General features: G+C 44.6%; 1 protein-coding gene across 6 annotated transcripts in view; it reads left to right on the forward strand.

Moving 5' to 3' along the window:
- Nucleotides 1-7,995: 7,995 nt before the first annotated feature.
- CDH20 (cadherin 20) overlaps nucleotides 7,996-14,976 on the forward strand; it is a 205,800-nt gene continuing 198,819 nt past the window's right edge. For 2 of the 6 annotated variants that reach the window (XM_072758026.1, XM_072758019.1), the window contains exon 1: nucleotides 7,996-8,191. The gene's annotated coding sequence lies outside the window, so the exon portion shown is untranslated. The remainder of the gene's footprint in view (nucleotides 8,192-14,976) is intronic. The other 4 variants (XM_072758024.1, XM_072758025.1, XM_072758020.1 and 1 more) reach the window with 3 other exon arrangements.

Below are 14,976 nucleotides of genomic sequence, written 5' to 3' on the forward strand. Positions count from 1 at the left end.
AATGCAGGCACACAACAGGACTAAATAATTTTCTCAAAATCACTGGGTAGTAGCAGAGCCAAGACTCACACACAGGAGGTGAGACTCCCAAGATGCCCTCTTAGCCACCTCGCTCCCCTGCTTTTGCTTTCTGAATGCTTTTTAAAGAGAGAAAAATATGTAATTAGTGGCTATTACTTTTCCAGTATAATATAGCACTAATTTACTCATTTAAGTCATCTACAACTTTTCCTTTAATAAGTTATCAATAAGCATATTTAGAGCTGTTTCTTGCAATTATTTGTTGCATACAGATTTCAGAATAATGTCAAGAATAACAAATAGTTTTTACTTACACAGGGACTTGCAAATTGAGTTTCCATCATCTGCAAAACCTCTCCACATAAAATTAGTCATCCTATTTTATACTTTATTTTTAGGCTGCTTTATGTTCTCTTAACATTTGGTTAAACATCAAAATTCACAGCAATCTATCTGTATGTGAGGACTTACTTACCAGAGGCTCAAAAATTAATTTATAGTCCATGCTAATTTTAGGAATTAGTGTGTTTTTAAATAACACGCACCTTGCCCAGCTTTTAAAGGATTTGTTATGAATAAGAAGTGATTATTATGCATATGTGTCATGCTGAGTGTACATGCGAATTTAACAGTGAATATATTTCAAGCATTTTTTCCTGCCATTAACTCTATTCTTTGATAAAGCATCAAAACGAAAATAATAAGCCAAACCCACACATTGCTAAAACATTAAAAGTGGAGAAATTCCTACTCCAGTTACTGGCAACTTATATTTTTTATATGAAATGTAACTTAATATTATATTACTCTCATTTTTTAAATTATTAATCATCTCACATGACATCCATAATACCAATAACAATAGCAAAAGTAAAGAAGAAATTATTTAAATGCATTCTTTCAAAGGATATGCCACTTGAAGATGAATTATAAAAATGAACATTTAAGCATGATTGTTTTGTTTCAGCAAAGCACAAACTGGGTGAGGTGAACAAGGTTATAAATACACATTGTGATTTTTGAGCATTCGTGCTGTGTTTCACAACTTTTGAGATGCTAGTGTCACATCTAGGAGCACTGTCTGAGAGACTGCATGGGAAGCTTAATTTAAAACCATCGGCCTCCTCACTGCACACAGTATGACATAATCAAAGAACATACGCTCTGACTTCACACCACTAATGCTGTCATGTAGATTATATTCAGACCAAGAATTGGAATTTCATAACAAAACATATTTCTATAGTTGAATCTAGGACATCACATAAGACATAGCTCATGGAGTCTGGGGCATGACGGACACCAATATGTGATAATAAATCCGAAATAGAGAGCATGCTGGTTATCCTTCTGGATTAGTTTTCTATTGCTGTTGTAACAAATTACTGCATTGTTAGTGGCTCAAAACAGCATCAATTAATGATCTCACGGTTCTGTAGATCAGAGGTCTGGTGTGTGTCCCACTGGGATAAGGTCAGTGTGTCAACAGAGCCATGCTCCCCTCAGGAGGCTCCCAGGGAGGGTGTTTCCTTGCCTTTTCCAGCTTCTAGAGGCTACTCTCTTTCTTCTGCTTATGGCCCCTTCCACCATCTTCAAAGCCAGCAACCGCCAGCAGAGTCCTCATGTCGTGTTACTCTGCCTCTGCCTTTTTTGCCTACCTCTTTCCATTTTTAAGGACCCTTGTGATTACATCGAGCCCCCTTGGATAATCCAGGATAATCCCCCTAAAGGAACGTCAGTTCATTAGCACCCCGAGTTCCACTTTGCCACATAACCTAACACAGTTATGGGTTCTGAGGATCAGAACACAAACACCTCTGAGAGACCGTGGCCAGCACACCTTCTAAATGGTTAAGAGGAAACCTTTATAAAATGCCCTGAAGTTCCCGTGAGTTTTTCTCAGACCTCAGAGATGTGTCCTAGCCATGAGGTTTTCCAGCTGTACCCAGCAGAGGCTCCACCAGATTTTTTTCATCTTCTCAGGCATTTCTAAAATCAGAAGTCATCGTCAGCCCCAGACATGCTCTTTTTTCCGATGCCAATTAATAAGGGGCATAGAGAATTTTCATAGTTTGCCTACCAAACTCCAGGACAAGCCAGAATCAATATTTTGCAATTCCTCATTTTCTCTGACACCCCACATCAATTGTTTTTTATTCCATCCAGTAAACAATTATCTAGTGCCAACAAAATGCCTGGCACTGTGCTAGGTACTGAGACACAGAGAGAAAAATGCGAACTACGCTCTTGAGGAGCTCACTGTGTGTGTACCGCATATGTACGAACGTGTGCATGCGCGTACATGAACGTGTACACATGTATATGCATATTTGTGTATGTACGTGCATGGTGTGTGCCTGTCGCGTGCGCACGTGTGTGTGTGTGTGTGTGTGTGTGTGTGAGAGAGAGAGAGAGAGAGAGAGAGAGAGAGAGAAAAGGAAGGCTGTTGAGACAAAAAACATCCAGGACAAGCAGAAAAAAAAAAAAAAGACCGTATTTGCATGTATTGCAGACACACCTGCCATACTGCTTTTCTGCCTCTCACCCCCTCTCAGGTCCTGCTGCCACATCCCTGCCTCAGGCCATTTTCACATCTCGCCTCAGCTGCTGCAGGTCTCCCAGCTGGTCCCCATCCCATCAGTCTCCCACCTCCAAATGCTACACACTCAAACATAAGCAAAGCTGCACTGTGGCACTGCCTGGCTCCAGAACAACACCTTCCTCCTGGCCTAGGCTATCACATACACATTAGTCTACATGGCATCCAAGGACCTCTGGGCTCCATCTACCCTTCCAGTTCTAGCTCCTTTTAATGTCATGTGTACTTGGGTTAACCCCTCGGAATCAGCTTGTGCTTTCCCGGCCTCTCCCTCTGACCACTGACCATAAGATCCAAGGAATGTCCGGTCTTTAGAACCCGACCAGCCAACACTCCTGCCACTGAGCATCCTTCCATCCCATTCTTCTGTCTCCACTGGGGGAAAAAAAAATCTCTCTCTAATTGGGCCTCCCATGGTACTTCATTTTTTATCCTTTGATAGAAACTACTCATTTCTGCCTTAGATCTTCTACTTTGCTAACTATCAAGGCCCTTCTGCCAGATTATAAACTCCCTGAGTGCAGTCACTGGTTCTCTTTCTCTTTGAAACACCTATAACTAGCACAGCACCTTGCCCACAGCAAGGATGCTGTATTCAAGTTTGTCAGATTCAACGGAATGGATCAGCAGCGTCAACGTCCAGAATGTTGGCATGAGCACTGAATGTTTCTAGGGCTAGTTCTCCTTGGAGGTGATGGTGGCAGGGTGCAGGTTCCTCCTCCCAGAGTCACAAATACAGTGACACAGACAGGAAGTGACAGGCATCAACCGTGAGGGAATTGATTTCTTCTGAGAAGACTAAACGTTACTGATTAACCTACAAATTCAAAGGACAGAATAAATATATTGTACGTTACACAAAAACAAAAGTAAAGCAACACAGAACTGCAAATGGCCTTGGTAAAACCAGTATAGAAACATCATCCGACTTGTACATCAATGCTACAGAGAAGAAGGAGCCTGTAGAATAAGAGGAATTGCTGGTTTTGTGAATATGTCTGCGTGTTTTTAATATAACAACAGTTCTGTAATGAATATTTAAGGGAAGACAGGCTATGAAGCCACAAAAGTGTTTTTAATGTGTCGCTGTCATCAGTTCTACTAAGTAATTATCACTACAAATCCAAAAAATATCTTGAATGTGTAATACTGATAGTCTAGATCATGGAATTGCATTGGAAGGATATTAGCTGATTCAGGAGATTCATTATGACGAAGTATTGAGCTGCTTACCACTCATCTCAATTGTAAAACCGTAAACCACACTGGATGGGCAGTGGCTGCCAATCAGGGTCAGTGTGAGGTAGCAAAAATAACACTGAAAGAGGGTCAAGAGCCCTAGCTCTGTCGTTAGCTCAGTGACCTTGGGAGCTCTTAATAAAGATCATCCCATAGGAAAAAAGCAGATCCCTTCCTTAGAGAAATACAGCTATCCTGGCAGCTGAAGCTGCTCATTCTCAGAAAACACCCTTAAATTGCAGAAAGATTACACATACACACACCCTACTCACATTCACTCACCTTTCCCAGACTAATATCTTCTTGCTTAATGGGCCAGTTTAGTACTACTATTAACCAGATGATTATAATTTGAGCAAGTGTTATCCATCCATGTCCTAAATAACAGTAGCTGACATAAAAATGATCAAACTGCTTTCTCACCCATAGAATGTATCAGCCAGAGGTCAAGGCCAAAGTTACTATATTTATTTCTGAATCTACTTTTGAACAATAATGATATTACTACATGGTATTTTTAAATTTCCAAAGCACCTGCCAACTATTTCATCTAATCCTAATAGCCCAGGAAAGTCAATGAGACACATTTTCTGCACTGTGCGGAACTGGTGTTGGTGGGCTCCCTGAGTGCCTCTCGCTAAGCTGAACTTGGGGATATGAAAGCGATTAAGACAAGGTTCTTGATCTCAGGTTGCTCTTGGTTAGTGGTAGAGACAACACATTGTGTTCTAATTATTTCTCTGTGCATCCTAGACGTCCTAGGGGAGTACAAAGAAGAGGATTGTATTTCTACTGGAGAAAGAAAAGTGTGTGGGGTGGAGGAAGTCTGGACAGAGAAAGATGTAAGAGATGGCTTCCCTGAGAAGGTGACTTTGTCACTGGATCCAAGTCCCCATTCTGTTTCTAGGAGAAGCTCAGAGTGATACTGAATCTCTGTGAGCGTGATAGTCCTTGTCAATTAAATATGGGTAACAATGCTGAATTCACAAGGATGGAATTACTAGGAGGATGGAGTGAGACAGCATATGGGGAAGCAATTTGTAAACAGCAAAGCACCCCGTAAATACAGTATTATTATTTCTGCTTTGCAGAAGTACTAACTTGGTTGGCTCGAAAGGTGAATGGTTTGCCCAAGATTGCCCCACATTCCAAGCCACTGTTCCACCTCATACTCTGGTGGTCCTCCCAAGCACAGCCCACTGAAATTCTGGGGGACATTTGGAAAGCATTCATCCTGAAAACATTTTATGGCCCTAAAATCATGTTAACATTTTCATATAAACAAACGTTCCAACATCTGAAGACTTTTCTACTATACGTTTCCTCTAAATCCTAAGAGGATACTCTCCATAAAAGCAAGATCCAACAGAGTATTGTAAGGGAAGAATCATGATGGGGAAAATCTTAAATATTTAATACAGGGATAAAACAGTATATACTTTTTTTTTACAAAGGATTTTAAACTACCCAAAGTTTCAGAGAATAAAATATGGCAGACCTTCAACTGTTTTAAGTGATTTGACTGTGAACTTCAATAGAAAATGTTTGAATAGAAATGTGCCTTGCATCTCATAGGTACTCAACAACTGTTGAATTCAGAGATTTAGCCCCATCATTTTTACTCCTAATATTGTAATACTTAAATTTCTCCCCTCATATATCTATAAACCTTGCTTTAAGCAAACCTATTATAGCCCATTGTTGAATTCTTCAAAGGCAATATTTTTATTTAAATCTGATGAAGTCTCATCCATATAAATAGCTATATATACAATTGTTCCTCCCTTATTAATAATGGGTCTAGAAAAGCTTAGGTTAAAAAATGTATATTTATTGTATACTACACAGTATGTATTGGTAAATGGAAATATTCAGACATTCATGGGAAATTCACAAATAGTAGTATTTACTGAAGGCATCCAACTCTATTAGTCAGAGTTCCCCAAAGAAATAGAACCAGTAGGTGACAGATAAACAATAAAGAATTGACTCATGCAATTATGGAGGCTGGCAAATTCCAAACCTGCAGAGCTGGTGTCCATCACAGGCAGGAGAATTCTCTTATTCAGAGAACCAGCCTTTTTTTTTTATCCTATTCAGGACTTCCACTGATTGAATGGGGGCCCTTCCACATTGGGAAGAGCAATCTGCTTTATTTAATCTACCAATTTAAATGTTAATCTCATCTAAAACACCCTCACAGAAACATCCACAACAACACTGACCAAATATTCAGGCACCCTGTGGCCCAATCAAGGTAACACACTAAACTACCGAGGCCGCCCCCCACCTGCCACCCTGCCACCAAAACAAAAACAAAAACAAAAAACCCTGTTTTGTTTTTTCTCTAAGTTATGGTAGGGAATTAATCACCAAGGAGAAATCGCTTCAACAAAACATGAAGGTAATGGTTCTCTTTTTAGATACAAGGCAGTATAAACTCCTGGGGACCTAAAGACTCTAGCCTCTGAATCAAAGTTCATCTTCCCCATCGTCCCCCATTATATATTTTGGGTACCTGTCTGGGCCACACCTTCCTCGTCCATTAAAATGGGAAAATAATAGTGCCTATTGAGCAGAGTAGTTGGAAAGATGAAATGAGATGACTCCGGTAATGTATGCCTGCCACATAACAAGTTCTCAATAAACGCTGGCTGCTGTAATAAGAGTTACTGTTGTAACTGTGAGTTCCAATCCTAGGGCTTGCCAAAATCTATTAAAATATGGCATAACTGCCCTCACCAGGATATTTCTTTCTATGGCGCACATTTGGGAATTGTATCAGTTACTGATGCGCACATACTTTTATCAGTTGTTGTTAATACGTGTAGATCATTTGGCCAGAGTACAAGTAAAACGTTTAGTAACCAATCAATTCAATCAAAATATCTTTCCGTATTTAGAAAATCAATGGTGGGGGTGGAGGGGAGAAATGCTAGAAGTGTTGCCCCGGGGAAGGACTGTAAAAAGAGAGAGATGTGGATGCCAAGTTGGGCTGAGGTTCCCTCTCTACTCAGGGGCTAAACCTAAGTTGTAGTCAATAAATAACCTGCGAAGAACTTGGCATTCAAGGGTAGGAGGCAGGACAAAGGAGAGGCTTGTCTCTCCTGTCGACCTTGTCTGACCCCACAACCAAAAAGCCTGGACTAGAGTCAGAAACTGCCCTCTGGACCGGCCTTGTCACGGTGACTGTGTGATTCAAGAAGGCTCTCTCCACCCGAGGGTAGTCCCAGCTCCCTCCTCTGAAACTGCTGACCTTTCAGATAACTCGGCCCCATCTCTACTTCGCACAAAGGTTTAAAACCCTATGGGGCTGCTGAGGACAAAGGGGGAAAATGGGAGCATGGGGAGAAATTCCTCCAAGTAAATGATAGAGCTTTTCCTCTCTGTCTGCCATCTCGCCCCACTTCTCCTCCTGGAAATTCTGTCTGTGGCATCCTCAAGGTCAAGGTTAAACCCAGGTTCCTGTTCCTCTCCTTCCCCATCCTGTTTGCCTGTCTCTTCCAGTTCTCAGGAACTGCCTCTTCCAGAATCCAGGAACTTCAGGGGGCGTTGGGGGGTGGGGGGTGTAGATACACCCCGAGCCCACCCCAGGGCGACCTACCTCCCTTCCTCTTGCTCCCCCCAACATTTCCCTACTCTCTCAGCCAATAGAGGAGTTTAAACATTTAAATGTGGTATCTAAACTGCATTTAAAGAATTAACCCCTTTTGCCCCTCACTGCTCACAGCGCGGGGTGCCGACGGACTCTGGTGGGGTTCCAGACAGCTCCTCTCAAGGAAGGAGCGCACATTCCTGGCACCAATTGGCTAATTCAATTTACTTCCACGGCATTAGCCTCTGTCGGAATATTCATGAGCAGGGGAATGAGGACCCGCGGCGCAGGCGGGCGGCAGCCACTCGGGCCGGGGACGGCGCGCGGCGGGGGCGGCGGACGGCGCGCGGCGCTCGGGGGACGGTGACCGCGACCCGGCGGCTCTGGTCCCCGGCGGGCGGCCGCGGGGGCGCGCGGGGCGCGGGGCGCGGGGGGCGCGGGGCGCGGGGGCGCGGGGGGCGCGGGGGGCGCGGGGGGCGCGGGGGCGGGGCGGCGGCCGCGGGGTGGGCGCGCCGGGCACTGCCGCCCAACTCTCGGCGGCCGCGCGGACACTTTGCCAAAGACCCGAAGGCGGAAGAGCCGTGACTCCTTGGAGAGAGGGGGTCGGGGGGTGGGGGGCGGGGGCGCAGGGACCCCGCGGGACGCCGGCCGCCGGCGGGGCTGGCAGCGATGTGAGCCGGACGCCCGCCCCGAAGGAGTCTGCACGCGACGTCCCCGGAGAGTCGCCGCCGAACCAGGTACAGGGGGCGCTCGGGCGGGGCGCTCGGGCGGGGCGCGGGGCGCGGGGCGCGGGGCGCGGGGGTCCGCTCGCTCCGGCAGCCGCCCCCGGCGCTGCGCGCGGTCCCTCGCCGTCCCCGCAGGGAGCAGCCGCCGCGGCGAGTTGGACTTGCTCGGACTTCGGGGGAACGGGGCGTGAAGGGGCTGCCCCGGGCTGGGGAGCTGGTCTCCGGGGCCCGGGAGCTGCGCCCGGGCTGGGGGTGCGCCGGGCGGCGGGGGTGCGCCCGCGGTCGGGGCAGACGGAGGACGCTCCGCCTGGGGTCGGGGGTGCGCCCGGGGCCGGGAGCTGCGCCCGGGGTCGGGGGTGCACCCGGGGTCGGGGGTGCGCCCGGGGGCCGAGAGATGCGCCCGGGGCCGGGGGTGCGCCCGGGGTCGGGGGTGCGCCCGGGGTCGGGGGTGCCCCCGGGGGTGGGGGTGCGCCGGGCGGCAGGGGCTTGGGGACCGAGGACCCGAGAGCGCCGAGGACCCCGGTTTGCCCCGAGGGCGGCGGCGCCTCCCTCCGGCTGCGGACGGGCGACGGCTGCCTGCGTCCCAACCCGGGGATGCGCGCCGGGCGGGGGCCCCGGGACCGAGGCTTCGGGGAGGCCCGGGCGCCTGCGGGGCCGGTCGCAGCCCGCGCCCCTCGCCGCGTCCCCGCTCGAGCTCAGCCGTGGGAGGAGAATGTGGTGGAGACTCGGGGCCCCGCCACCTGCCGGACATCGCCAACTCCTCGGATTTCCTGCCTCCGGGCCCGGACCCTCCGGGGAAAGCTCCGAATTGCGCGCGGGGTGTTTGGGCTTTGCTCGCTGTGCTCGCCGCGGGTGGGAGCTGGGGCGCGGAGGCTGCGAGCGGGGCGGAGAGGGGGAAAGTTGCAGGTTTGTGAAAGAAACGGTACCTCGGAGTCCCAGCCCCTTGGCAGCAGGAGAGACTGTGGCTGGACTTAGGCTGAAGCAGGAGGCTCAGCAGGGCTACCCACCTTGGGGGCGGGGGTGGGGGTTGGAACCTGGAGGGCAGCCTGGAGGCAGCGCCAGAGCCAGTTTGTGCGCTGAGACCGGCCAGAGTGAGAGGGCTGGCAGGAGGACCCCTGGGCGGGGGGCGGGGGCGGGGGTCGCCTGGTAGATTCAGGCTTTACTGCGCTTTAGTATAAATATTTAGTATTTAGCCATTGTCGTTACTATTACTATTGCTGCTGTTGTTATTGGCGCAACCGCTGGGAAGTATTTTGTCTTCTGACTGTTAATAGGTCGTCTGGAAACTGAGTCTGCCCCTCCCCAAATAAAATGTCCCCTGATCCCTTCTAGTCTCTGATGTCCTCCCACCAAAGGAAATTAGAGCTGTCGCGGCATCAGGGACACGGCTAAGGAATTAGATCTACTTAAAAAAAAAAAAAAACCAACAACAACAAGTAGGCGCAACTGTGTTACTGTGATTGCACCAATGCTAGAGATGGATAGTGTACTTGGATCATCAGCTCACCTTCCTCGGCCTCATTTGGCTGGGGTGCAGTGGGGTCATTGCCAACTGGGAACCCCACAAATGACCCGGCTCTTTCATGTATTTATATGATCTGTAAATGAATTGTTATGTTCGGGTGAGCCTCGCAGCCCCACCGGGCATGGGACCTGGCAGGGGCAGGCTTCGGTTGCCAACACTGGAGGCGGCTACAAGGGCACCTGCGGTTGCCTCCTCTTGGCTTGGCCCCTGGTGAGAGCTGGCCAGCTGATGACGGAGAAAACAGGGCAAGAGTGTGGGAGAACAGCATGTCAGAGCGAAGCCAAGTACAGGAGATGAGGTCAAGCCTCCGCACTGGCCACATCCTTTCCTGCCAGGGCAAAAAGAGAGACAAATGAGGAGCAAGTGGGAAGTAGTATAAATTGGAAAACCAAGCACTCAGAGTCTACTTAAGGCTGCCGCCACTGACTTTGGTGTGACCTTTCCTTTCCAGGGCTTCTGATTTTCCCCTATTTGCCAATGCACGAGAAGCCATGCCTTTCTAATAGGACAGTTGTCGTGAGATGATCTAATTCTGCATCCAAAAAATGCTTGGAGCATCCTGGGAAAGGACAGTCTATAAAATACGGGGTTTTCAATGTTTTGTGAAAAGTTTGCTACACTGCAGGTTACGGAGATACATTTTTAGCATGTGTGCCATGTGGCAGTGTAAAATTAAAATGGAAAAGGAAAGTGCAAACATAAAAATGACTTAGCATTCTTGACATTCTTGTGCATACTTGTAGAAAAATTATCTTTCATTTGGGGAGAGTTGCCCGGGAATTTAATCAGTGTTTATACTACTGAACCGCCCCTTTCTACCTTTCTCCCCTGTAAAATTTTATGACCCAGTTCTCACAGGAAAGGCAACGCGAATGAAGTGCTAGGGGCTGAGAGGCAAGATCCACGGGTTGTTAGGGGAACCAGCACATAGGGTTTGGAGACTAGAATGGGCAAAAAAGATGCCATCAGCCTCGCAGAGCAGGGAAGTGTTCTTCTGGAAAAAAACAGCTGAGCAGTGTAGGGCAGCGGACCCAGCCAGCAGTGGCTGTCGTCTGCTCTCAGATTCAGGAAGGACACTCCAGTCCTTCAGCCCAAAGAGGGCTAACCGAGTGGTTTTTTTTTCCTCCTTCCTTGGGTTAAGGTATTGCCTTTCTCTTGTCTTTGCATTGGCAGTGATTTCTCTGTCCCTGACTGTACAGTGCAATAGTTTTCTCTTGCCATTTTGAAGAGACTCACATGTACTCTCTCAGCCCCTTACGTATTTGTAAATATTCCCCAAGTTCTGAAGCTTCTCAAAGACGTGCAGCTGTTGGTGAATTTAAGTAAATAGTTGGAAGTAATCAAGAGAGCCACTGAAAAGTGGGTATGTTCTCCCCTGGTGGAGAAGTTATTGAATGCCTTTTGAGCAAGAAAATGAGCAGTTTAGAAAAGCAGGAGGGATTTCCTTGACTCGCCTCTCCCCATAAACCAGTAGTTGTACTATTCCTTCCCTCATAGTAGTGAGCACTGTTTGCTTAAGCATTTTTTACAATTTTGGACTTAAAATGGGGTTTTGCCTGGTGGTGTTCTATGGAGAGAGGAAAAAATGTAAAGAGATACGGAAGGAAGAGCTGCAGTGGCTAGAACATAAATCAGTCAGAATATATGGGGGGGTGATGAGAATAGGTCTTTTCACCCTAAAAAAAAATGTCCACTTTGGAAGAAAAAGAAGTCTGATTATTGGCATCCGAGGCTGAAACCAAGGCAGCTGATGCCCAGAGGAGCCAAAGGGCAGTTCTTCTCAGTTTAGAAACAGCAAGACAGCCTCTGCCAAAGATTGCTGTAAACACGGAATAAAGATTTCATTGTGGGCTGCTGTGACTAGAATAATTAGACAGTTAATTGTTCATTCTGATCTGGTGGTGTTGGAATCAGTAGTGCAGAGCTGCAAAAATAAGAGCAAGGGAGAAAGAGAAAAGTAACACATCACTTTTATCTTCACTTGTTTCACTGCAATGGTACTCTGGAAATCCTGGTTAGTTTGCAAAAAAAAAAAAAAAAAAAAAAAAAAAAAGAAAGCAATATTCAGATCCCCAGAACACTGGCAACACTGTATTTGTAACCCATTGCTGCCATTTTTCCCAGGTTCCACTCTGGTTATGGACAAAATATGGCCTCTTCTAAGAACAGCATGAGGAATGAATGTCTCAGGTAACCCCGCTATCAGGTAGTAGATTTTAGCTAGGTGCAAACCTTAGTAGCAGTTTAATCAAAATATATGCAAATAACACCAAATTTTTGTGCTCCCCCAACACTTTTTTCACAGGCATCTTAAAGTTAAAGAAGTAAACATTCCATTTTTGGCAATAATTTTCTATTTTGCAACAAATTGCCTAGTGATTAATCTTTCACATTTAATTGAAGAGATAGCCTCCTCTGTATTTTCATGCTAATTTAGAGACAAAAGAAAACATATTTTAAGTGGTAAAGGTGATTTTAAACAGCTGAGCATCAGTTATTATAGGCAGTAGACTGTGACTTATTGTTATTTACTAAAAGGTGGCACTGTCATAAATTCCTTCTAAAATGACTTCTGCAAATAAGAAATAAGTAAGGGATTGTGGAGAGCATTAAGTACTTGGTGTCGGGGGTGGGAAGGAAGAACGGTGTATTTATTCATGAGGTTTAAACTCTCCCTGGATCCTCATATTGACATGGAATTTGAAGCAAAGTTCTCATTATCCGAATTGAAAAAAGAACATCATTACATGTCAACATCAAGTATAATTGTCCCGTGAATAAAAGCCTATGTTATGAAGTAAGCAGAGTAAATTGCATAAGGTCATCAAGTCTCATGAAAAGGAATACTTCACTTCTCCAAGATATGCATTCGGTCTCAGTTTGTTAAGGAGGTTCAGAACTACCTTTATTACCAACCTTTAGTTTCTTTGACCCATCCTGAATCAAAAGGATTGCAAAAGCAGAATACTTACCGAGTGTCAAGAAGCATAAGTGGTACAAAATTATGGAACTCTCTAGCATTCAGATGACAAAATACTTTACGAAACGCATGGTCTACAGCAATTAAATATAGAAGATCATACTGCCACGTTACATTATGGCAACAACCCATTTTAAAGAGAAATTTAGTCTTTTTTCATTTAATTGCTATTCGTGGTTTGCTAAATAGTTTTTCAGAAAAAAACTGCCAATCTCCTGCTAACCAGGACTGTCTAGTTAAGAACGTTCCTAATTACATACAGATTGACTTAATTTTAGAACCCTAAAAATAGTCAACCCAAAGCATTACTCAAGTACAATGAAAACTAGAAATGGTCCAATCCCCCTCGAGGTATATGTAATTTTTTATTTTTTTTAAGTTTAAGGAATCATAAAAGAGAGAACATTTGGTATGGGAATACATCAGCTAATAACTACCATAAAAGAGTAAAGGAAGCCATAAGCTGGAAGATCATTTTAAAATATGCAAAGTAAAGTTATTAACAATACCACTCATTTCTTCTTCCAAGTCAGTAAGGGCCAGTCATGTAAAATACCATGCAAAGTACAAATGTCAAATACATGCCCGGCACTGCCCAAAATGGGCATATTTTTGTTATTTATAAGAATGTTTAACAATCTAATTAACAGTTTGGCCTTTATTCCAACTAATGCCTTGACCATGTTGACAGCAAGGATGTATCTTGCATGGAGGAGATATTTCTTTATCATTCTATAGCTCCTGGCTGGAATCTTACACATAGTAGATTCTCAATAAACATGGGGTGATTTCATTTTTTAGAAGAAAAATAGAATAGAATTGATGGAATTACCAAGTTAGATGAATTTATAACATTTTATGTGAAATACCTGGTCTTTGTTACTTTAGATTATTTCCCTAAATTAGTGAGCTATGCCTGTGACCAATAATAAATAATTATTAGCAGTGTTCAATGTGGTGTGGACCTGAGGAAGGTAAGAAAAGATTTGTTTTGGCGTGTTTTTGAGTTTTACCTAAATATTGAATATGCTTATGCATATGTAAGCTGTTAAAGATGCACAATAACTCTCCATAATAAATATGACACTTTATCCAAAGGGTTATTATTCCCAACAGGTAGTCACACAAATTCTACCCCTGAAGTACCGAGAGTATTCATCAGACCAATTATTACGAACTGGCTGCACATTCCCTCCTGTATCAACTAATTAAAGGGTTATTAATAAAATAATCATTGCATTCCATGGCAGTGGCTACTTCTGGTTGTCACTGAAGTTTGTCTGACATATGGCCCAACAGTCAAACCCAACCATGCACCTGTAACACTGTGCTCAACATCTGGCAGGATGCACTGAAATTACTTGTGGCCAATACGCTTACACTTCTCTGCTCTTCCATCTGATTTATAACTAAAATAAACTAAGTGAACCTAATAGCAAATGAAAACCAGGTGCCCATGAGGAACTAAAATGTCCATTATAGGTAAATCATCAGCCTGTTTTTTTTTTTTTTTCCTTTTAGGTCTGACCTTAGTTGAATGAACAACGTGGTCTTAGTGTTTTCCTAGAGAACAGTACATAGTGTAATATGTTGGCATAATTGGGAGCTAGTAGTCAAGAGAAAACCAGGATAGAATTAGCATGAAGATTCAATTACCCCTTGTTCCCAGAGAGAGTTGTTTACTAGGATTCAAGTCGAGGTTGTGGTCAAAATAGCATGAAAAGATGAGCAGCACAGCTTTCTTGTTCTCTAGCAGATATCTTTGCATGGAACCAAACTTTGGTTTCCACTTTCCACCAACAAATTACAATGCAGTTTATTAATTAAATAGTAATTGATATAAATTGTTTGAATAGACATTTTTAAGTGTGCACCTGAGCATACCTCCATGTTTTAGATGTATTTATAAAAACCTGTAGTCAGAGCTATCATATACAGGATATTTTCCTGAAGGAGTAGTATAGATTTCCTATCATACTCTTTATCACTTTATTTTATAAAGTCAACATCTTTGAATCCCTTACCAAGTCCTATTATGTGGTTAATTTGTACATATCATGAATAATCAATGAACTTACCATCATTTGTTTTTAAACCAACAGAGGTAATTTCATTTAGCGATTTAATTAGAAATTGGCTAAAGGAATTCCATTTAGAAGTAATTTCTAAAGGCAACCAAATACATGTTTTTTTAATTTGAAAGATTATTAACATTCTGATATAAGTATCAGAACAGATGGAAGTAAACACTCAATCTCTGTATCTAAGGTCTTTTTCCATGCAAATGCTTTG

The sequence above is a fragment of the Vulpes vulpes genome, chromosome 5 (genome assembly GCF_048418805.1).
Source record: "Vulpes vulpes isolate BD-2025 chromosome 5, VulVul3, whole genome shotgun sequence".
Taxonomy (NCBI): Eukaryota; Metazoa; Chordata; class Mammalia; order Carnivora; family Canidae; genus Vulpes; species Vulpes vulpes.